This window comes from Malania oleifera, chromosome 8 (assembly GCF_029873635.1).
Source record: "Malania oleifera isolate guangnan ecotype guangnan chromosome 8, ASM2987363v1, whole genome shotgun sequence".
Lineage (NCBI taxonomy): Eukaryota > Viridiplantae > Streptophyta > Magnoliopsida > Santalales > Ximeniaceae > Malania > Malania oleifera.
Window position 1 is genome coordinate 48,496,910 of NC_080424.1, and position 24,774 is coordinate 48,521,683.

At 33.3% G+C, this 24,774-nt stretch overlaps 1 protein-coding gene across 6 annotated transcripts in view; it reads right to left on the reverse strand.

Annotated features, from left to right (window-relative positions):
- Positions 1-16,270: 16,270 nt before the first annotated feature.
- Positions 16,271-24,774, reverse strand: part of LOC131162340 (28 kDa ribonucleoprotein, chloroplastic) — a 41,797-nt gene continuing 33,293 nt past the window's right edge. For 3 of the 6 annotated variants that reach the window (XR_009138750.1, XR_009138749.1, XM_058118703.1), the window contains one exon: positions 23,775-24,324. The gene's annotated coding sequence lies outside the window, so the exon portion shown is untranslated. Of the gene's footprint in view, positions 16,521-22,637; positions 23,022-23,774; positions 24,325-24,774 lie in introns of those variants that run through there. The other 3 variants (XR_009138752.1, XM_058118702.1, XR_009138751.1) reach the window with 2 other exon arrangements.

The window sequence follows — 24,774 nt, forward strand, 5'->3', positions numbered from 1 at the left end:
GAGATTCCACTAGAGATTCCACCCAGGAGGTCTACCAAAGACCGACATCCTTCCACTCGATATTCAGCATAACAGCATGTGTTATTGACTGACGGGAGAGCTGCAATGTTTTGCAGAAGCCATGGAAGATGAACACAAGATAGAGTGGGTTTAGGCCATGCAAGATGAGATGCATTCATTGCATGATAACCACACCTTTGAGTTAGTGAAACTACCTAAAGGAAAAAGAGTTTTAGAAAACAAGTGGATTTACAAGAAAAAGCCAAATGAGTTCTCTTCACGGCCATGGTACAAAGATAGATTGGTTGTAAAAGGGTTAGGTCAAAGAAAAGGTATTGACTTTGATAAGATCTTATCTCCAATTGTAAAGATGTCATCGATCCGTACAGTACTTGAATTAGCAGCTAGTCTTGACTTGGAAGTTGAGCAAATGGATGTGAAAACTGCCTTCCTTCAAGGTGATTTGGAGGAAAAGATTTATATAAAGCAACCAGAGGGTTTCAAAGTGAAAGGGAAAGAGGATTATGTGTGCAAGCCGAAAAAAAGCCTGTATGGTTTGAAACAAACGTTGAGATAGTGGTATAAGAAGTTTGACTCTGTTATAGGGGAGCAAAGCTACAAGAAGACAACTTCATATCACTGTGTATTTGTTCAAAAATTCTCTGATGATGATTTTATTTTTTTTTACTGCTTTATGTAGATGACATGCTGATTGTTGGCAGGAATGCTTCAAGGATTGACCAGCTGAAGAAGCAATTGAGTAAGTCATTTGCTATAAAGGATTTAGGGCCAGCAAAGAAAATTCTTGGCATAAGAATCAATCGTGATAGGAGTGCCAAGAGAAAGTGCTTTAGAGGTTCAATATGGACAACACTAAAGTGGTTAGCTCTCCTCTTGCTACCCACTTCATACTTAGTACAAAGGAATGTCCTTTTATAGATAAGGAAAAGGAAGACATGAAAAGAGTTCCTTACGCCTAAGCATTAGGAAGTTTGATGTATGCAATGGTTTGTACAAGACTAGATATAGCCTATGCAGTTGGTGTAGTTAGCCAATTCTTGTCAAATCCAAGAAGAGAGCATTGGAACGCAGTGAAGTGGATTATGAGGTATCCTCGAGGCACTTCCGGTTTGAGACTTGGTTTGGGAAATGGACAACCATTGTTAGTTGGCTACACAAATGCATATATGACAGGGGATGTGGATACTCGTAAGTCTATTTTGGGTTATTTGATCACTTTTGCAGGTGGGCTTGTAGCTTGGCAATCAAGACTTCAGAAGTGTATTGCTCTTTCTACGACAGAGGTAGAGTTTATTGCAGCAATGGAAACGACTAAAGAGTTGCTATGGGCAAATAAGTTCTTGAGATAACTTGGTTTCAAGCAGCAGAGGTATGTGTTGCTTTATGATAGGTAAAGTGCTATTCATCTTACTAAGAATTCCAGTTTCCATGCAAAATCGAAGCACATTGATGTACGTTACCATTGGATCAGAGATGCGTTGAACGATAAGTTACTAGAACTTGAGAAGGTTCACACTGATGATAATGGTTCTCATATGTTGACAAAGACACTACCAAGAGATAAGCTTGAAGTTTGCTGTTCGATCGCCGGGATGGTGATTCCCTCTTCATATTTGAAAAGGGGGAATTTGAAGATGAGTTATAAATGGGAGATGCTTTAATGAAAGACTACATGATTGTATTTATTGAGTACCATGATATTGAAAATGAATTTTTTGTAATGATAATAGTTAACATATTATCTATTTATTTTAATACTTGAATATTATAATTAAATTAATATTATTATATTAATGTTATAATAATGTGTGTTAACAAATGATTTTAAAACTTTTTAAGTGATTGCTCCAACTAAAATAAAGTTTATATTTCAAGTCAAATTTTAAATAATCAATTAAACTTTTACTTTTTGAATATCCATAAAATAATTTAATTTAGATAAATAACCACCCATTAAAGACACATACATTTCAAATATTTTACTAAATTTCTAACATTTAACATGATTAATTGGTTGCCTAGAGTCATGGACTAGGAAAAGTACTAAAATTATAAAAGACTTTTTTTGGGTAAATATAGAGGGCCTTAATTATAATTGATGGAAAGGATTATTAAAGGTCACTATAAATAGTTATGATTATATCTTATGAATGCAAAATGTAAGACTCCCTTGAAGCCAACCCAATGTATCCAACAAGTTTGAAGAAATGTTGGACCTTTCAAAATTGGAACACTATCATTTTTATTTTTTTATTTTTTGGGGTTGGAGATTTGGGTGGGGGGGGATGGGGAATGGTGTCATTTACATGTCTACATTAGAAACTATGCAACATGAGGTAATTTATTTCGTACTCCATTTCTTTTCTAATCGCTTTTAGGATGAAACATGAAGCGTACAATATGAAAGTTTCAAATTTTAACTTTTGAAATGTCTCTTAAAAGCTTAAACTCTATAAAATTTGCAAGTACAAGTACTGAGAAAATACTAAGAATCACGGGCCTATGATATCATATGCTCATGTGATAATAACAAAATAGGTGAAGCAAAATGTGTCCACTTACTTGATCCACTTTTCTACTAGCTACCGTATGGGTTCTTGATGGTCATGAACTTATATACAATATGCTCTAAGTACTACTATGTATATTTTTTGACGAATTTGCATAATGTGCTCCAAATCCTCTATTATGTACTAGTGCACAAATCCGTACTATGTATACTTAAGATTCTGGCTCATACATAATACTACAATAGTAATTCATTGTTTGATATGTTATCATGGAATAGACTACGAGTATAATAAAATAAAAATTTATATAGCTAACATGCAAAAATATATAAATCAACTTTGTTTCATCGTATCCTATTCCCTTAAAAATTACACTTTCGTGTCATTAAAAGCATTTTTCATTTGTTTCCTTATCGTTTCTTTTCTTTTGAAATTTGGTCTGTTCATTTTTTTTTTTATTTAATCCTTACTTGGTGGTTCCATCTCAATCAAGGAAATTTTTTTGTTTTCCTTTTCATTTTTTCTAAGAGGGGCATATATGAGAAATGTGTTGTAGATTGAGGATTTTGAAGGCTTTACCACCAACCATTTGCTACGAAACTTGAGAAAGAAATTACACATAATTAACGATGACGAGCGTGCCTAAGGAAAGATTCTTTGTTTCACATGGTTTATTTAATCCAAAAATTTATCATTCAGCCCTTCTAATTTTATTATTGATTTTTTTTTTCTTGAAAGCTTCTCATCTGCTTAATTTACTGATGTTACTTTTGGAAAAAAAAATACAGTCCACGTGGAAAGAAAATAAATTAAAAAACAAGTGCTCCAATTTGGTGGTGGGAGATTGTTCAACGTGATCATATAATAATAATAATAATAATAATAATAATAATAATAATAATAATTAATTGAAGGTTCATCATTTTCTAGAAATAATTTTTTGCTTCAGTTTGAAGTAACAATTTCAATTAATCTGCCCACCATGTCTATGCAGGAGTGCGCAGCACCATCATAACGCATGTTTACGACTGCTACATGAAACGCCTTCTATCCACAATAGATTTGGGAAAAGATGAGAGGTCCCAGTTTGATCCAAAGCCACCCATACCTAACCAGTGACCAAAAGTCGCCATGGAAATGATGTAACCTTGGGCAACCCTATAATCAGATATAGGTATCAAGTCCCACCACATGCCAAACCTCACCGAAAGCATGCAACAGTTATACATATTTCTATGTGGATTTGGTAACTCGGGATTGGTCAGGGCAGTTGGAGTACTCTTCTTGTGCTGGCCAACTGCCCATTTGTGTCACCTGGTGCGCGCCGCCGCCAGTACAGGTTCGAGGGCAAACTACACAAGAAATTATAGAATAGGCCGAATCCTTTTAATGTCACTGTTTATCATATTCTTTAAATGTTTGCTGCTCTTTTCAATTAATTGAATCCATAAATAGTGAAACTTGCCATCGCAGATTACCAAGGAATTATGTATAACTGCGTGTAGTAAAGGCCGCCTATTCTATACTTTCTCCAATCCACCTGGTATTTAGAAAATGATCTCAGTTACAGGCCCCCTGCACCCAATGATCCTAGCCATCCTTGTTGTGGACTTGGAAGGAGCTCAGAACACAAAGATGGGGATGGTTGACTGCACAAACACTTGCCCTTGCCTTTTACTTGGTTTGGAAATGTAAAACACTGACATGGATCAACAGCTTCTTTATTGTTGTTGTAGATGTGACATCCCAACTAATGATATGGATACTACCAATCAACATAAAAGAAGAGAGTTTACCTATAACATTCCAACCTCACTAAGCATTGGTTTGAACTGTAAATTAGATAATATTTGCCCACAAATTCACTGAGGGCATCAAGATGTCGTGCAACTGTTGGTAGTATATTTCATAATTAGGTAACTGTCTCCACAACCTAACCTGAAAAAGGCAGATGAAGTGACCCAAGATGGAAATAGATTATTGTGATCTTGACTAACATTTACTTAAAAAACAAGACATAAATCAATTTTTTGTGATTTGCTTATAGTATGGTTATAGGTGTGGACACACACTGCTGTGTTGCTAAAGCACTGTGACTCCACATAATATCCATGGGTAACAGAAAGTGCTACTGCAATTTGTTGAGACCAGGAAAACAAGCATGACTACAGCGCAATTTGTTCAAAGCATAAGGTGATTTATTCTAAATAAGAAAGCTTAATTCAGTGGAGTAAAAGTTCCATGCAGCTCAGGTGGAAGAAAAATGAAACAGACACCATATCTCAAGGAGGGAACCTCCAAATGTAGAAGCTTGGCATCCCTGAATAAATTGAATCATCTCCTGTGGCAGGTCATTGTGTTTCTCACAATTGTATAAATGACTAGCTATAATTCATTTGCAGATTATGTATCTTTGATTTCTTGCATGGATGCGTGAATACATCTTGAAAACAAATTCTCGCACTGCATGATTCCAATTACTTTATTCAAAAACCAAAAACGATATCAACTATATATAAAAGAAAGAAATTGTTGGGGATAATCTTAGAGCAATAATCACACACGAAGAAAGAAACAAACACAGTTGAGCACCAGATTTATGTGATTCGGTCGAATCGACCTCCGTCCACGGGAGCACACACCACTGCACTATATTAGGAGAAAAATTACAGAGGAGTAGCCACACTGCTCTACTCAACTCTCTCTCTCTCTCTCACTCCTCAACTCTCTGCACTGCACAACACTCTGCGCTTACAGCACTCACACTACATACACATCTCTCACACCTCTCACAACACATTGCTGCACACACATGCACATATATATATATACATATATACATAGGGAGGGGAAAAATTCAAAGACGGTGGCTGCAGTTTCAGCAAACTCTGCAGAGTAGGTGGCCGCCGGTCTTCAATGTCCAAGTTAGCGACTGGGTTGGTGTGGCTGTCAGCGACTCCACTTCTACAATCTCAACAATCTCCCACTTGGAGACGAAGACAACATCTCAATCAGTGTATAGGCAAATGATGTGCTTATGTCTGTCTTCAAGCATGAAAACCAACTGAAGTTAAGAACAACTTCAGCTTTTCTGTAGTCACTACCTTCGTCAACATGTCAGCTGGATTTCTACTACCTTGAATCTTTTCAAGTGTCAATACTCCATCTTCTAATAAAGATCTGATGAAGTGATAACGTAATCCGATATGTTTGGTTCTGGAGTGAAATGCAGAGTTTTTTGCCAGATGTATCGCACTCTGATTGTCGCTGTACAAAACATTCCTCTCCTACTTTAACCCAAGCTTTGTCAACAAACCCTGAAACCAAATCATCTCTTTCCTGACTTCTGTCACTACTACGTACTCAACTTCTGTAGTGGATAGGACAACAATCTTTTGTATCTGTGACATCCAACTAACAGCTGTTGTGCCAACAGTGAACACATATCCGGTGGTGCTCCTGCGGTGATCAATTTCACCAGCAAAATCGACATCTACATACCGTTTGACTTTCAAGTCTCCTTTGCCGAAACATAAGCACTTATCAATAGTACCTCTGAGGTACCTGAAGATCCACTTCACTGCTTCCCAGTGAGTCTTCCCTGGATTAGACATGAATCTACTGATTGCTCCCACTGCTTGGCCAATGTTCGGTCTGGTACAAACCATGGCATTCATGAGACTTTCAATGGCTGAGGTGTAAGGTACCTTAGCCATGAAGTCCTTCTCTTCATCTGTTTGGGGAACCTGATCCTTGGAGAGGTGAAAGTGTCCTACCAAATGTGTATTTACTGCTTTGGCGTTGCTGATGTTAAACCTCTGTAGAACACGGCTAATGTACTCCGACTGAGATAACTGCAATGTTCCCTGTCGCTTATCTTTGGAGATCCGCATCCCAAGTATCTAGTTCGCTGAGCCTAAGTCCTTCATGCCAAATTCCATTGACAATTGCTGTTTTAATTTCCTGATCTCTTCTATATATGGTCATGCGATTAACATGTCATCCACATATAACAACAGAATGATATAGCAGTGGTCGGCGTTACACTTTAGAAAATCATTCCTATGCATAAAGCCGTCAAATTTTCGGTACCATTGTCTGGGAGCTTGTTTGAGACCATACAAGCTCTTCTTCAACCTGCACACCAAATTCTCTTTACCTTTCTCTGAGAATCCTTCTGGTTGATGCATGTAGATTTCCTTATCAAGATCACCGTGAAGAAACGCCATCTTCACATCTAACTGCTCAAGATGTAAACCCTCTGAGGTAACAATACTCAAACAGATCTGATGGTTGTCAACTTCACAACTGGTGCAAAGATGCCGATATAGTCAATCCCTTCCTTCTGTTCAAAGCCTTTGACTACCAACCCAGGCTTGTACCTTCTAGACTCATCATGCTCCTCTTTGATTCTGTATACCCACTTGTTGTGAAAGACCTTCTTACCTTTGGGCAACTCAGCTAGTTCCCATGTTCTGTTGGAGGTGAGGGACTTCATCTCGTCCTTCATTGCAAGCTCCCACTTGCTCGTATCTGCCACCTGACATGCTTCATCACAACATTTGGGCTCTCCTCCATCTGTAAGAAGTAAGTAATCTATATACCTTCCGTCTGGTACATGAGGCTGAGTAGATTTCCTAAGCTCTAGAGCTGGAGTAGGAAACGGTGGTGCGATGATCTGCTCCACTGGTTCTTCCACCTGAGGATTCTCGGCATTCTGCTGTTGTGTCCCAACACACTTCTTTGGGGCATGGGTGTTCATCTGGAAACTGACCCTCTTCTATTTCCTAACTATACAATCATCACACATGTCAATCTGCACTGACTGTAAATCACTCAACTTACCTTTTGAGTGCATCATCCTGAGTCCTTCTCACTCAGGTGTCCGAGTCGTTGATGCCATAGGTTGCTATCATCATTTCCTATAGCAAGTGTAATAGACATACATGCATCAGGAGTTACATAAAGAGTACCACTTTTCTTACCTCGAGCAATTGTCAATACACCTTTCGAAATCTTCCATTCATCACCAATGAAAGATGTGTTATAACCTTCATCTTCCAATTGACCAACTGAGATCAAATTCTTCCTCAGGTCTGGAATATACCTGACATCTCTCAGTTTCCATACTGACCCATTCATTTTGATCTTCACTGTCCCCTTACCGGTAATGTCGCAAGGTTGATCATTGCCCAGATATACTTTACTGAAATTAGCTGATGTATACTCCTCTAGGCAATCTCTGCTGCAAGTGGCATGGAATGAAGCTCCTGAGTCTAACACCCATCTTTTTTGCTCCCCAAAGAGCATATCAACAAATCATCATTTTCGGAAGCAATATTTGCTTCTATCTTTGACCTCGTCTCTTTCTTCTGACTTCTGCACTAGTTATTGTAATGACCAGTTTTTCCACAGTTCCAGCACTCAATAACTTTTGTGCTCTAGGAACCTGTGTCCTGAGTACCTCTGGGATTTCTGGATTTAGACCGTCTGGGCTTAGATCTGCCGCGGTTGTTTGATCGTCCATGCCTGTTTCCTCTGCCTCGACTCTCCATGTTCAAGGCTGAACTAGAAGTGGAGCCATGGTTTGACTGCATTCTGATTTCCTCCATAAAAATCATGCTAACGACTTCATCGTATATAAGCTTCAATTTTCCTACGGAGCTACTGATGATAGTAACAACACCATTCCAACTTTCAAGCAACTGACTGAGAATTAATAAGGCCCAAATCTCATTATCAAACGTTATCCCGACTGAGGCGAGTTGATCCGACAACTCGTTGAAATTATTCAAATGCCTACTGAAACTTTCACCTATAGACATGGTTATCGTAAATAGTCTTTTCATGAGATGTACCTTATTTGCGGCTGAAGGCTGCTCATACATATTAGAGAGCGCATCCATCAGAGACTTGATGGATGTTATATGCTTGATATTGAATGCCACAGACTTTGACAACGTCATTCTAATGGCTCCGAGGACTTTTCGATCAAGCAACTCCCACTCGCTCTCCTTTATGGATTCTGGCTTTTCCATCAGTGGTAAGTGCAACTTTTTACCAAACAAATAGTCTTCAATCTGCATTTTCCAGAAACTGAAGTTTGTGCCGTCAAATATCTCGATCTAAAAGCTTTTTTCATTTGACATCTCGATTCGCTGATCTAGATATGGAATTAGCTCAATCGGATAGCACGGTTGGATCCGAAACGGCCGAAAACCCTAGAAATGGTTTAAGTCATTCGAAAAACGAACCCGAAATGGCTTTGAAAAATCTAGTCAAACGCTTGGTCAAAAAAGGTCAACTGTGCTGACGTGGCAATGATGACGTGGCAGCCTAACGTGGTAGTGGGGTCCACTGCTGACGTGGCAATACGGGGCCGGATGCTATGGCACTGACATGGCTCCTAGGTCTGGAACAGTTCGGGTTGATCCGGTCTGAGAGCTTCTTCGGGTCGGGTCGGGTTGAGTCCATCCGGGCGAGGAGGATGCATGGGCACACGTGACAAGCAAGCACCGGTGCGTGGGGAGGCGTCTTTCTTCGGTGTGTTGTGTGGTGGCACGTGCGGCGACATCCGAGCTTTGTTCGAGCTCTGGTTACAGCCATTGGCTTCATCTCGGCGAGAGGAGTTCGATGGTAGCCTCAAAATTAAATTTTGAGCTACTAAACATAGGCTCAAAATCCAGGAATTTTTCTCCAATCTAACGATTCTACTCCAACCTAACTCTGATACCAATTGTTGGGGATAATCCTGGAGTAATAATCACACACGAAGAAAGAAACAAACACAGTTGAACACCAAATTTACGTGGTTCGGTCGAATCGACCTACGTAGGAGCACACACCACTGCACAATATTGGGAGAAAAATTACAAAGGAGTAGCCACACTGCTCTACTCAACTCTCTCTCTCTCTCACTCCTCAACTCTCTGCACTGCACAACACTCTGCGCTTACAACACTCACACTACATACACATCTCTCACACCTCTCACAACACACTGCTGCACACACACGCACATATATATATATATATATATATATATATATATATATATATATACACACACAGGGAGGGGAAAAATTCAAAGATGGTGACTGTAGTTTCAGCAAAGTTTGCAAAGTAGGTGGCCGCTGGTCTTCAATGTCCAAGTTAGCGACTGGGTTGGTGCAGCTGTCGGCGACTCCACACCTACAATCTCAACAGAAAATGAGAACAACTCTGAAATGGGAAGATTTTTTTTTTTAATTCTTTTTCCATTTTTTTTCCATCTATTTTTGTCCTTGGTCTTTGGCTGACAGCTAAACCTAAAATTTGGGATAGCCAAATGTCAGGGGGCCACATTTTTCTCTATTATTAAGCAGACATGTGATTAAACGCATGTATACATTAACAGAGGTTTTTTTTTTTTCTTTTTTTTTTGGCGAGGACTAACGTAAATTAATTAGACTAAATAATTTTTCCAACTTATTCATAATTCTAAAATATTATTTTAGAGTTGACTAAAAATTATGTTGCAAAAGTCATATAACTATTAAACATTTTCTCTCATTTATTATAAACTATTAAAAAACCTTCAAAACTTAAATATTATTTAAAACTTTATTTTTCAAAAATTATTGTACTAATGGTAAGCCAACATATTCAATAAATTAATTTAAAAAATAAATATCATCATTTATTATTTGCATATTACATAAATTAATTTTTAACTTTATTTATTTGGCACCAAATATTTGATCTTTTATCATACCTGTTGGCCTTACGAGGCTTAAAATCTTCTTATCTTATTTTGATGCTAACAAACAAGTGGAATTTAACATATTTGTGTGAGTAATGTTGTTTCAGGGCTCATATATGAGAAAGCAAGGTTAAAGTGCCCACAAGGATTATACATGAGAAAGCAAAGGTCAAAGTGATAAAGCTCAAAGTTTGAAAGCTTGAAGAAAGATAGGAATGAGTTGTTGAAAGCCAAGGAATACTAAAAGATCCAAAGAAAGTCAAAGTGATAAAGCTCAAAGAAGATGGAAGCTTGAAGAAACAAAACATGAAGACTTAAGAATGAGAAAAGTTTTAAGAGTTTTCATGTAAGTACTTTAAATGTTTAAAATATCGTTTGCAATATTTTGAAGCTCTTAGGTTAACATCTTGGACCTAAATACCTTTTAAAATATCTTTAAAATAATTTTATAAAGTTAAAAATTATTTTAAAAGGGTTAGAATCATTTTTGGAATAAAAAGCACCAAAAAGGGGTTTTTCTGTTTGCTGTCAATTTTGATATAGTCGTATTCAGGTGTATTTTTCACTATCAAAACTTCATTATTTTAAAAAGTGATGAACATGAAAGTTTTATGATTTTCTCTTAGCTTTCTTTGAAAACCAATAACATCTAATTTGGAGTTATACATAAAAAGTTATGGCTAAAACACTGAAGGGGGGTCACTGCTGTCAGTCAACTGAACACTGTTCACGGGAGGGACTTCAGATGACTGAACAGATGACTTCGGTCGACTGAAGATTAAGTTCAGTCAACTGAAGATTTTCTGGACAGAATATACAGCAGGCAGTAGCAGTTCAGTTGACTGAACTTATGACTTCAGTCAACTGAACACTGTTCAACGGGCAAAAAAATTTTTTCTCATGTTTTAAAATATAGCCGTTTGAGCTCTAAACTTTCTAAAATTTTGGGAAACTCTCAAAGGAAACTTTTGCAACATGGAAACAAGTTTGAAAGCCTATAAATACATGGTTTTGCAAATTAAAACATATCCAAGAATTGAAAAATCTACTTGTAAAGCTGAAAGCACTCTTGTTCTTCCAAAAGCTCTCTTGCTCACTCATTGCAAATCTATTTTGCTGAGAAATTCTGAAGTGCTAATTATTCTTTCTTTGAATTCCTACTTCTAATCCTCTTCTAAGAAGGACATTGGTGAATTCTACACTTGAGCTTCATTGTATTTCATATTAGTATTTTACATTCAAAGTATATAGTGCTGAAATTGTACTAACTTGCTTTTTGAGAAAGTATACTTGTATGCAAATCTTATCTTGTGTTTCTTATAGTTCTTTGACGTTCCAAGTGTCGTTTGGATCGTTGGCTAAGCAAGGGGACATTGCTTAGAAAGGCGGACTCTAGCCTATGTAAGGAGTGACCGAACGAGGGAATATTGTTTGGAGAAGGCGAGCTCTAACCTTAACCAAGGAGTGTTGTACTCGGTATTGTTCCACCCGTCAACGGAACTGAACTAGTGAATCCTTTGGTGGTTTTCCAAAGGCGAGGACGTAGGCTGGGTATAAGCCGAACCTCGTAAAAATCTCCGTCTCATTCTCTTTTTCTCTTACTCTTTATTTTCAGCATATTTAAATTGTGTGGATGGTTTAAAATTTGGGAATCATATAAACTACATATATTTGGAAAAACAAACAAACTTAAGGTTTAATTTTGATTTGGGTTGTGGAAACCGAAAGGGAGTACGTTGGTGACACCATATTTTTGCGAAACCTTATGGGAGTACGTTACTTGGTTAACATCCCAAAGATAAATTTACAAAGAGTTTATTTGAGTTCTAAATATTTGGAAAGAGTGATTTGATTCATCTATACAGGGCTTTACATCAGCAAGCATAAATTCTCATTCATTACAGGGCTTGGTTCAAATTTGGCAAATATAAACAAACAACCATCTTGAATTGTTATATTACCAAAGTGTTGAATACTTTATATCTTGGTTTGGTTGTTTGTTGTTTGACTTATACTTGGAAAATAAATTGATTGAAGATTGCTTTTAATTGATTGGTTGTTTAATTAAGTTGTTGTGTGATTGGTGAAATTAAACAAATAAGTTAAAGAATTAGTTAAGTGTTTAAAGAAGTTAAAGATTCTTAAAAAAAGTTAAAAGAAAGTTTTAAAAGCCAATTCACCCCCCCTCTTGGGAAGGTATTTCTAATTTCAATACCAACTTTGAAAATATTTAATAATATTATCCTTATTATTAAATATGCCAATACAATCTTTAATTTATTATAATTTATATTTATAGCTCTTAAAACGACATTTTTGAATATCAAACATTGAAAAGTTATCTACCTAATTTCTTCAAATTAGAAAATTATATATTTAATTTATTATATTTTAGAGGTTTATATTGTCATTAAAATAATATATATTGATAATACATGAATACAACAACAACAAATTCAAGTCTTAAGTCCCACTAAGTGGCGTAGGCTATATGAATCATTTTCCGTCAATTTATGCAATCATGGACCATTTCTTTTGACAAATTTGAGGCTATTAAATCCTTACTATCTCATTCCAAGTTATTTTAGGCTTACCCCTACTCCTACTGCCCCCACAATAACTAACTCACTATTCTTCACTTAAGCACTATGTGACCTACGTTGCAAGTGTTCACACCATCTGAATTGTCCCTCCCTTATCTTATCTTCTATACGAGTTATACCTAACTTACCGCGAATAGGTTCATTCCTTAATTTATCTTTCAGTGTTATCCCGCTCATTCAATATATAAACATTCTCATCTCAAAAACTTTTACCTTTTGGATATTTTCTTTCTTCGTCGCCCAACATTCTGATCCATGTAGCATAGCTAGTCTTATAGTCGTCCTATAAAACTTTCCTTTTAATTTTAAGGGTATTTTACGATTCACAAAGCACACTTGAAGTACTTCTCTATTTTACCCAACTTGTTTTAACTATATTCATTACATAATCTTCAAATTCTCTTTCAGCTTGCATAATAGATCCAACGTATCAAAATCTATGGTTGTTATTTATTTCTTCATCATCAAGTTTAATTTTGCCTCCAATATTCCTCCTACCATTACTGAAATTACATGTCATATATTCTAACTTATTTCTACTTATCTTAAAGCCTCTAGATTCCAAAGTTTTTCTTCGTAATTCGAACTCAGTCTCTACTCCGCCCCTAGTCTTATCAATTAATACAATATCATCTACAAACAACATATACCATGGAACCTCATTTTGAATACTCTTAGTCAGTCGGTTAAAGCAAAAAGATAATGACTCAAAGTAGATCCTCGATGTACACCTATGGTAATTGGAAATTCTCTAGTTTCTCTATCTATAGTCCTTATACTAGTCATTACTTGATCGTACATATCCTTAATGACATCAATATACCTACTACATACATCATTTTTTTCTAAAACCAACCATTGAACTTCCCTATGTATGCTATCATTTGATTTCTCCACGTCAAAAATACCATATGCAAGTCCCTCTTCTTTTCCCTAAACTTTCCATTAATCTCCTTAAAAGATATATAACTTCTATGGTAGATCTCCTCAACATAAAATCAAATTGATTTTCTGAGACCTTCATTTCAAACATTAATCTTTGTTCAACTACTATTTCTCATAATTTCATCGTATGACTCATAAGTATAATTACACAATAGTAATTATAATTTTTAATATCTCCTTTATTTTTGTATATAAGTAAGGTATTAATATAACGATCCCAAAAATAATATGCATGTAAGTGTAAAAAAAATAAAATAATAAAAATAATAATAACTATAATAAAAATAATTAATTAATTAATTATTATTAATTTATTAATTAAATAATATAATATAATATAATAATATATTAATATAATATAATAATATATTAATATAATATTATATTATATATATATATATATATGTTCCTGAAGCTTTAAAAAGCTTCAAGAAATATTTCAACCCCCCTAAGCAATTTCACACACACACACTCTCTCTCTCTCTCTCTCTCTCTCTCTCTCTCTCTCTCTCTCTCTCTCTCTCATTTTTCGACCAAATTGAAAAACGAACATCATTTATGAGTCCTAATTCCAATCTTCAAAGATTTGACCGGGGAGATTTCGACTTTTGCAGCTATAGGCACTACTCCAGGGTTAAGGTAAATGGAGTAGAATATATCAGGTTTAATTATAAAATATGCGTGATTTAAATTGAATATTTTTATTTTAATTATATCCATATGTCTAAATTAAATTATATTGCAAGAATTTGATCACATTTGGGTTTTTCAAATTACATTGGAAATTAAATTTAAATATGGAGAGTTGATCATAGTCGCGTTTTTATTTAAATTTACTGAATATAAATATATATATATATATATATATATATAAGAATTTCACAGGCAAGTTATGGAATTATAATTATTATATAAATTGTGCAGCATGAGTTTATTTTATTTTATTGCATAGTTGAGCAAAGGTTGAGGATTTTACTATGTTATAACTATTACGTGTTATATTGTGAATTTTACAGTGTTATATTTATTACACGTTTGATTGTGAATAATAATGAGATTTATTTACCAATTGTATACTGGGAAAAATGATGAGATTATGATAATATTTTTATTACATAAATTATATTTATATGTTTTAAAAACATTGATGGTTTGAATGTGATGAATGCTCAGTACCATAGCTACAGATGAATATAAGTGCAATCACACTATTGTGAAAGTGTTGGCGGTGGATAGTCAATTTGGTCTGAGTAGGGTTGTTCACACCTATTTCCAGACCATGATGTGATAGGCAAATCATATTTACAGATATAAAATTTTGATTTAGCTTTGATCGGCCAACCAAGCTAATTAAGTCCAATTTTCGGACCGCACAACCCGGTCATGGGGCTTAAGCATGACATGCATGGGCCAAAAGAGAGTCTTTAATACCAACTGTGATGGCCTGAATTTTATACAACAGAAGATCTCAAAATTCATTATACCAAAGTACTAAATAACCTCATTATAACAATATCTCCAATATCAAATTTAAGACATCCTTAGAAATTCTAAAATATACACAAATAACAAATTTAAATCTTTAATCCAAACCACTCTTTCTAATCTTACTCATGCTTCCACTGCGCTACGCTGATTTAAGCTATACTCCTTAATATATTTGAAATGTTTGATAAAAATTGGGGTGAGACACCTCTCAATAATTAAAGACTAGATTATTATCAGTGTGCTGCTGACATGAGCTTTACAGTATAAAAATACATTTAATAATTTTACCTTAATAAAAATTACATTTTAATAATTGTGTATCAATTATGTAAAATTAAGTATATTTTCCTTCAAATCATAATTTAGGCCTAATAAATGATCTTAGTCAGATAAATATATAAATATGTATAAAACACTCCATTTTGGCCTATGCATGTTATGTTTAACCCCCATAACCAAGTTGTGCGGATCGAAAACTAGACTTAACTTGGTTGGCCAATCAAAGCTAAATCAAAATATTATCTCTATAAGTATGATTTGCCTATCACATCCTGGTCCGGAAACATGTGTGAACAACCTTACCCATGCCAAATTAACTATCTACAGCCAACACTTCCACAACAGTGTGGCTACACTCATATTCCTCTGTAGTTACGGTATCGAGCATTCACCACATTCGAACCATCAGGATTCTTAAAACATATAAATATAATTTATGCAATAAAAACCTTATCATAATCTCATCATTTTTTCAGTATACAATTGATAAACAAATTTCATCATTATTTACAATCAAACACGTAATAAATATAACATCGTAAAATTCACAATATAATACGTAATAATTATAACACCGTAAAATTCTCAATCTTACTCAATTATACAATAAAATAAAATAAACTCATGCCACACAATTTATATAATAATTATAATTCCATAGCTTGCTTGTAAATTTCGGTAGATTTAAATAAAAATACGGGTATGATCATATGGTGACCCGAATTTTATACAACAAAAGACCTCAAATTTATTATGCCAGAGTACTAAATAATCTCATTATAATAATATCTTCAATATCAAATTTAACGTATCCTTAGAAATTCTAAAATATACACAAATAACAAATTTAAATCTTTAATTCCAATCGTTCTTTATAATCCCACTCATGCGTTTACTGCATTACTCTGATTTAGGTTATGCTCCTCAAGAAATCTGAAATGTTTGATAAAAATTGAGGTGAAACACCTCTCAATAAGTAAGGACTAGATTATTATCAGTGTGTGGCTGACATGAGTTTTACAGTATAAAAACACATTTAATAATCTTACCTCAATAAAAACTACATTTGAATAATTATGTATCAATTATGTAAAATTAAGCATACTTTCCTTCAAATCATAATTCAAGTATGATAAATGGCTCTTATCACATAAATATATAAATATGCATAAAAGACTCCCTTTTGACCTTTGCATGTCATGTTTAACCCCAATGACTAGGTTGTGTGGTCCGAAAATTGGGCTTAACTTGGTTGGTCGATCAAAGCTAAATCAAAATATTATGTCTATAAGTACAATTTGTCTATCACATCTTGATTTGAAAACAGGTGTGAACAACCCTACTCTAGCCAAATCGACTATCCACTGCCAACACTTCCACAATAGTGTGGTTGCACTCATATTCCTCTGTAGTTATGGTACCGAACATTCACCACATTCGAACCATCATGGTTCTTAAAACATATAAATATAATTTATGCAATAAAAACATTATCATAATCTCATCATTTTTCTAGGTATATAATTGGTAAATAAATTATTCACAATCAAACACGTAATAAATATAGCATTGTAAAATTCACAATATAACACGTAATAGTTATAACACCGTAAAATCCTCTATGTAATAATTATAATTTCATAACTTGCCTGTGAAATTCTTATATATATATTTATATTCAGTAGATTTAAATAAAAACACGAGTATGATCAACTCCCCATATTTAAATTTAATCGCCAATAAATTTTGAAAAACTCAAATATGATCAAAGTCCCGCAGTATAATTTAATTCAGGCATATGGATATAATTAAAATAAAAATAATCAATTTAAATCAGACATATTTTAAAATTAAACCTAACGTAAATTTGTCCACTTACCCTATCCCTAGAATGGTGCTTACGACATGCAGAAATCAAAATCTCCCTGGTCAAATCTTTGAAGATCGGAATTGAGACTTGAGAATGATGTTCGTTTTTCAATTTGGCCGAGAAATGGTAGAAAAATTAAAAGAGAGAGAGAGAGAGAGAGTGTGAAATTGCTTAGGGTGGGGGGTCGAAATGTTGAACATAAATGAAAAATATTATATTATATTATATTATTAATAATACTTATTATTTATTTTATTTTTTATTATTTTTTTATTTTTATTTTTTACACTTACATGCATATTATTTTTGGGGTCGTTACAATTAAAGTGTTTTTCCTTCATTTATCTGGCATTTTCAAAGTTTTTATAATTGTATTAAATAAATTAGTTAATTATATAATTTCGTTATCACCAAAGTATTTCCAAACTTCAATTGGGATGTTATCGAGTCCTATAACTTTCCCATTTTTCATCTTTTTTAGTGCAAACTTAACTTCGCCAACTTTTATTTTTGTGAATAAATCTCATATTTTTAATTTTTCTCTCATTTGTCAAATCTAAGTTTAGTTTTCTATTTGACTTTCATTAAACTTTAACTTACTAAAGTAACTTCGACATCTTTCTTTTATGTCTTCATTCTTAACCAAAACAATATCATCCTCACATTTTTATATACTCTACATTTCCTTAAAATCCTTACTCTTCCTTACTCTAACTTTGGCAATTTTAAATATATCTCTTTTCCCTTCTTTTGTATCTAATCTATCATATAAACTATTAAATAATCTGTATTTAGCTTCACTAACAACATTTTTTGCATCTTTTCTTGCCTCTTTATACGTTTCAAAGTTATTCATGTTTCTATATTTTTTGCCACTTTTTATACCAAACTCTTTTCGTCTTTACCGACTTTTTGGACATCTTTATTTCATCACCAACTTTCTTTGTTATTCAAGAATCTTCCCTTTGATTCACCTAAAATCTATTTTGCTCTCTTTTTAATAAAGCTAACTAATCTACTCCAAAGAATATTTGTCTATTACACTGATTTATTTTATCATTTTTCTTCCATTTTTTAATACATATATCTAACACTAAGACTTTATGTTATGTTGTTAGAGTTTCACTTGAAATAATTTTACAATCCTTGCATAATAAACGATCTACCTTTGTAGATATATATATATATATATATATATATATATATATATATATATATATATATTTGACTTCTATTTTGTTCACTTTTAAAGGTTATTAAGTATTTTTCTCTCTTCTTAAAGCAAGTATTCATTATACTAAAATCATATGTCATAGCGAGGTCTAAGATCATCTCCCTAAGCTCAGTTTTGTCTCTATAGCCACATCCTCTATGTATCCTCTCATAATTTTTATTATCTCTTCCAACATGTCTATTCAAATCTCCTCCTATAAATATTTTCTCAGCCCCTGGTATGCCTTGTATAATATTATCCATATCTTCTCAAAATTGTCTCTTAAGATTTTCTGCTAAGCTTACTTGAGGAGCATAAACACTAATGATATTTATTATTTCTTGGGTCTAATACCATCTTAATTTTTATAATTCTCTCTTACTCTATTTACATTAACAATGCTATCTTTAAGTTTTTGTGTACACTAATTTCTACTTCATTCTTATGCTTTTCTTTTGCAGTGTACCAAAGTTTAAATCCTGATTTTTCAACTTCTCTAACTTTTTCCCCCACCCACTTAGTTTCTTGAAAGAAAATTATATTAACTTTTCTTCTATTCATTGTGTTCACAATTTCCATGTTTTTACTTGTTAATGTCCCTATATCCCAAATTGTTAATTTAATCTAAGTTTTCTAAACTAACTTCTTTACCTGCCCACGTCCAGAATAATGCAGGAACCCTAGCATATTTGACATCGTACCTAGGCGCTGACATGGCACATTGCTTTGAGGCATTGACCTAGCCTACCTTCGCTCACTTGTTGCTACACTCGGATGGTACAAGTGCAATGTGTTACTCGTAGGGGACACCCCAACAAATATTCAGTAAGAATTGATGTCATAGTGATATGATAAATTTTACGTTGATTGTTAGCTAGCTAGCGCAACCCTCCTATTTTACCCAGGCTTGGAACCGGCTGTGTGAAAAAATTAGGATACTAAGTACATTACAGGCGAAGTTATATTGACAATATATGAATAAATTACCAAATTATAACATAACTTATTTATACAAAATTTATTATTTAATAAATATAAATTGTAAAATAATCAAATTACTGTGGACAACATTTTCAAAATATTTATCAATTGCGGCATGAGTCTAACATAAACATTTGCTTTATTGTTAAGAAATAATTTACTAAATACAAGTATTCTTTCTTTAATTACATATACATTTGATCATAAATATGTACTAGTAAAACTGACCCGCTTCACGGCAAGCATAAATATGTATTTCAATAATTAGTGTTAATAATAATTAAACGTATTATTTTATATCAATTGTTCAACGTAATTGACAAATATTGATAAATTTATATGAATAATATAATATTTATAAAAAATATGTGTACTACGTAAAACTTTTAAAATATTATGGACTTGTACATATGATATAAATTTATTTGCAGCTAATCACTTTGAATGTAAAATTAATTGAGAAAAATAAAATATAGATATAAACAATAATAATATTGAATGAGTATTTAAAATGTAAAATTTGATTTAAATTTAAATACCTTATTTTATAATGTATGGAGAGTTGAACACTTATTAGATTACATGTCTTTATGTATTTATGTACACACACACACACACACACACACACACACACATATATATATATATAATATTTTGATATTGGAACCCTTGGGTAGAAGGTAGGTGAGAAAAAAATAACTTTTTTTAATTTTAATATATATAATGTATATTAACGAAAATATAACATAGTATATATATTTATACATTTTTAAATAATATAAATTAAAATTAATTCTATAATTTTAGTGGACAAATTTTTATATTGTATATATTATATTGAATATTTTAAAAATAATTTCAATCATTTATGCTATTTTTAATATATACATAATGTATGTAAACAAAAATGTAATTCGGTATTTATATTTCTATATTTTTAAATAATATAAATTAAAATTAATTATATACTTTTAGTAGATGTAAATATAAATCAATGATAAAGAATGAACTAATAATTTAAATTAATTATAAAATATAAAGGTATTGAAAAAAAAAAAGAAAGTTATGGAAAGTTTGAATCATTTTTTTTTTTTTTTTTTAAAAAAGCATTTAGAGGAATTCATTCATGTTAGAATTTTTTATTTTGTTTAATAAGAAAAAATATTTTTAAAATATTTAGTTGAGCTCGCATGGGGCCAAAAAGAGAGGAATTTAAAAAATAATTTTAAAATAATTAAAAAACAAACTAGCAAACTCAATGCTACGTGTCAGCACAATGTGGTGCTAAGGTTCAAAAGTTATATATACATATACAGATTGTTGAGATATCATATTTTTAAAAAATATTTGAATAAAATGTGCATCATGAATTCTTTTCCCTAGATCTTACATTTAATATCATCATTAGATGTTATTTGGTACAATGTGCATATATGTATTTAATTTTTCTAAATTAATTAACACTTAAGTTGCCTCGCAACAAAACCCAAGTCTATTTACTAGTGTGATAATATATGAAAGGAGCCTAGAATCCGACGGTTGAGTTGAATAAAACTAACTTATAAGGTCTTAGGGTCGCCCCACCAACACAAGATGTCTTTTTAGGGCAAAATTTTAAGGCTTGTGAAGCAAAGAAAACAATACTTCACATGATTCATAAGATAACTTTCAACATTAATTGGTGCCATATGTTGGAAAGATTGTACATAAACTATCAATTTGGGACTTCAATGATTGTGTATGGGAGGAGAAGCTAGACTCCCACATTAGTTTAGACCAAAAAACTCTAGCTTGTAATGTCAAGGGCCACTCAACCAACATGAGGTGCCTTTTGTGAGCGAACTCATTGTCAGATTTGCTCGATGATACCCTCAATCGAGTGGTCCTTTTCTTATATAGAAGTCATTTTCCCTAATTACAAATTATCCCTTAATTATAATATCTCCTAATTACAGCTTCTCCTAACATTAAGCATCCTAATTACAGCATCTCCTAACATTAAGCATTGACCCCTAATTTAGGAAAGATATTTACAAAGCAATGATCTTGAAGATAGACCTTTTTCAAGTACTCCCACATCAATTTAGTCGTCTTGTAAGACCTTAAATTGAATATAAGCAGTGGATCAACAGATCCAAGAATCCAAGCCATCACACGAGCATCTTTCACCTTCCATTGAACCAACTTCGTAGGATCGGTAGGTGATAGATCACTCCCATCAACATGACCCCACAACTCATTTCCCATGACAAAAAGTTTAAACTGAAACTCCTAGGCAACATAATTCTTCCCTCTAAACCGAGTTTGAAAGAATTATGAGTTAGAGTTGTCAAATATAACTCGAATCTCTTGAAATTCACCAAAAACACTACAAACCAAAAAACCAAAGCCTAGAACCACGAAAATTGAACCAAATACAAGGTTGATTCAGAGAGTGGCTTTGATACCATGTCATATTTGCTCGATGACCCTAAGTCGAGTGGTCCTTTTCTTATATAGAAGCCATTTTTCCTAATTACAATATATCTCTTAATTACAATATCTCCTAATTACAGTATCTCCTAACATTAAGCATTGGCCCCTAATTTAGCAAAGATATTAACAAATCTATTACCTAAATAATTATACAACAATTTGGGGTAAATTTGACAAATTTGCTTCCTAAACAAATGTAGAACAATTTATGGTAAGTTTGTTGTCTATCCTACTAACACTGATGGGTCTCGTGAATCCAAGAAGACTAACAACTTGTGTGAGCCGCAAAATAATTTTGGCATCAACAATCTTCAAAAGGAGAATTAAAGGGGAAGAAACTTCCTTTGCTTTAAACAAGGGATTCCCTACAAAACTATTTCAGGGGAACAACTAAAAAGAATATAAAAACCACCTCTGATTTTAAGACAAGAGACGGAAGAAAGAATGAGTGCTTCAGTCGTAGGAAGAAAGAATGAATGCTTCATACTCTTGACAATATGAACACACAATCTTGAAAACAAAATCCTTCACTCAGAGATTCCAAATGCTTTATTTCAAAATTAAGAGTAAATATATGTAAAAGATAGAATTGAGGAAAAAGAAACTAACCAGGAACATTTTTTTTACTTCAGAGAAGTGATTCCCACCGAAGCAAAAGTAGCCCAGTAAGTGATATCATGCCAAGCAAACAAAACTTCAAAGCACACACTGCAACAGTACAAAACCCTCTTTCGTAGGCTAATTGCTGATTAATACTGGTTATAATATTGGATTCAGCTTAAATTCAATAAGAATTTGTCTTCGGTAGTCATCCTAATCATTCCATAGCATTTAAAGTCACAAGCTCAAATAGCAGCCTGAGCCGAGCCACCATGACCCATTTGAAGTTGCAAAGCTGGAAACATGCAGTCAGGCGTAAGGTACAACATTATATTTATATGCCTTGATGAATCATGACCTTAGTGCATGTGGAAATTAAAATTACAAGAATCCAAGGGGAAAACGCTATTCATCTTCAATTTTTCCAAAGAATTACAAAAATGCCACCTTATTTCTAGTTTTCCATTAGAATAAAAACATAAATAAAATAAAAATAAAATAAACAGGAAACCAACCAGGCAAATTTAGTCATGAAAAATAGTTTTCATTTTCTATTTTTAGATTTCAAATAATTACAACAATACCACGCTGCTTTCGAGTTTTCCAAGATTTATATAAGAAATCTAGAAAAAAAAAATGTTTTTCAACTTTTCTCTACAAATTTAGAAAGCCAAGAAATAAAGTGGCATTTTTATAATTATTTGGAAACCTGAAATAGAGCAAAACAGTTCTCCCCAAATGAGCAGGGCCGAAGTTGTTTTGCTGATTTTACATACAAATCTTGTAAAAGTAAAAAACAAGGAAGCAGTTTCGTAATTTTTTATAAAACTAGACATGTAAAATAAAATTGTTTTCCAAAAGTGAATAGGCCGTATGAGGACACATGATGAATGACCACCAGCAACAGCAAGCAGAGATTTGTGAATAGATATTGAATGCGTTGACATGGATAAGCAAGTTTATAAAGGTGTGAAGGTAATTAATCACTGCACCAATTGGGACATAAAAAGAATATATGTTATAGTACAACCCCCCTCACGAAAAAGTATGACCATAACCCAACACATGGATTTTTTTATATATAAGTTTCAGCCTAAAATTGTGGAGACAACAAAAGATTCTTGAGACAAAAATGAGAATTAAATGACAAGGCTCGTCTTTTACATATAAAAAAACTAAAACAAAATAGCGACAAGAGTCTGGGAACACAATTTTCTTTCTTTTTTGGAGGTGGGGAGGCAGTAAATTTTACTTATTTTGATGCATTATTACTACAGGAAGATCGCTGTTCTCAATCAAATTAACTTATAATGTGCTTTCTTCCCAGGCATATTGGACTCAAGGTGAGACGTTGAGCAAAGCTGCGAAAGCATATCACATGTCAATAAACGCTGCCCACAATTATTTACTCTTCGCAAGTCAGTCAAAGGCTTTAATTGGGAAGGAAATTGTGCTCCCACAACTGTGAACTGTCAAAGAGAATAGTTATGTACGTGTGTTTCCAACTATTAGATGTTTTCAGCATTGCAAAGGCAATACTAGGAACAGAAACCATCGTATTCATGCACCAGCCAATCAGCAGAATAGCGTCAACACATCTAGAAGAAAATGAGATGCCAACAAAAGTTATATTCATATGTTGTAGACATTGTATTCAACAATATATTAACTAGGAGACATCACAAGAAACAGAAAATATTATGAACATTCGTCTTGCTGGCTATATTACGACATTAATCAGGGAACAGTAATTGGAGAAAAACATCTGGGACCAAAATACTTGAAATGAGGAAAAAAATAAAAGCAGACATCTGTATTTTTTATCCATTTCTAGAAGAAAATGAGATGCCAACAAAAGTTATATTCATAAGTTGTAGACACTGTATTCGACAATATAATAACTAGGAGACATCACAAGAAACAGAAAATATTACGAACATTCGTCTTGCTGGCTATATATTATGACATTAATCAGGGACAGAAATTGGAGAAAAACAAAATCAATCTGGAACCAAAATACTAGAAATGAGGAAAAAAAATAAAAGCAG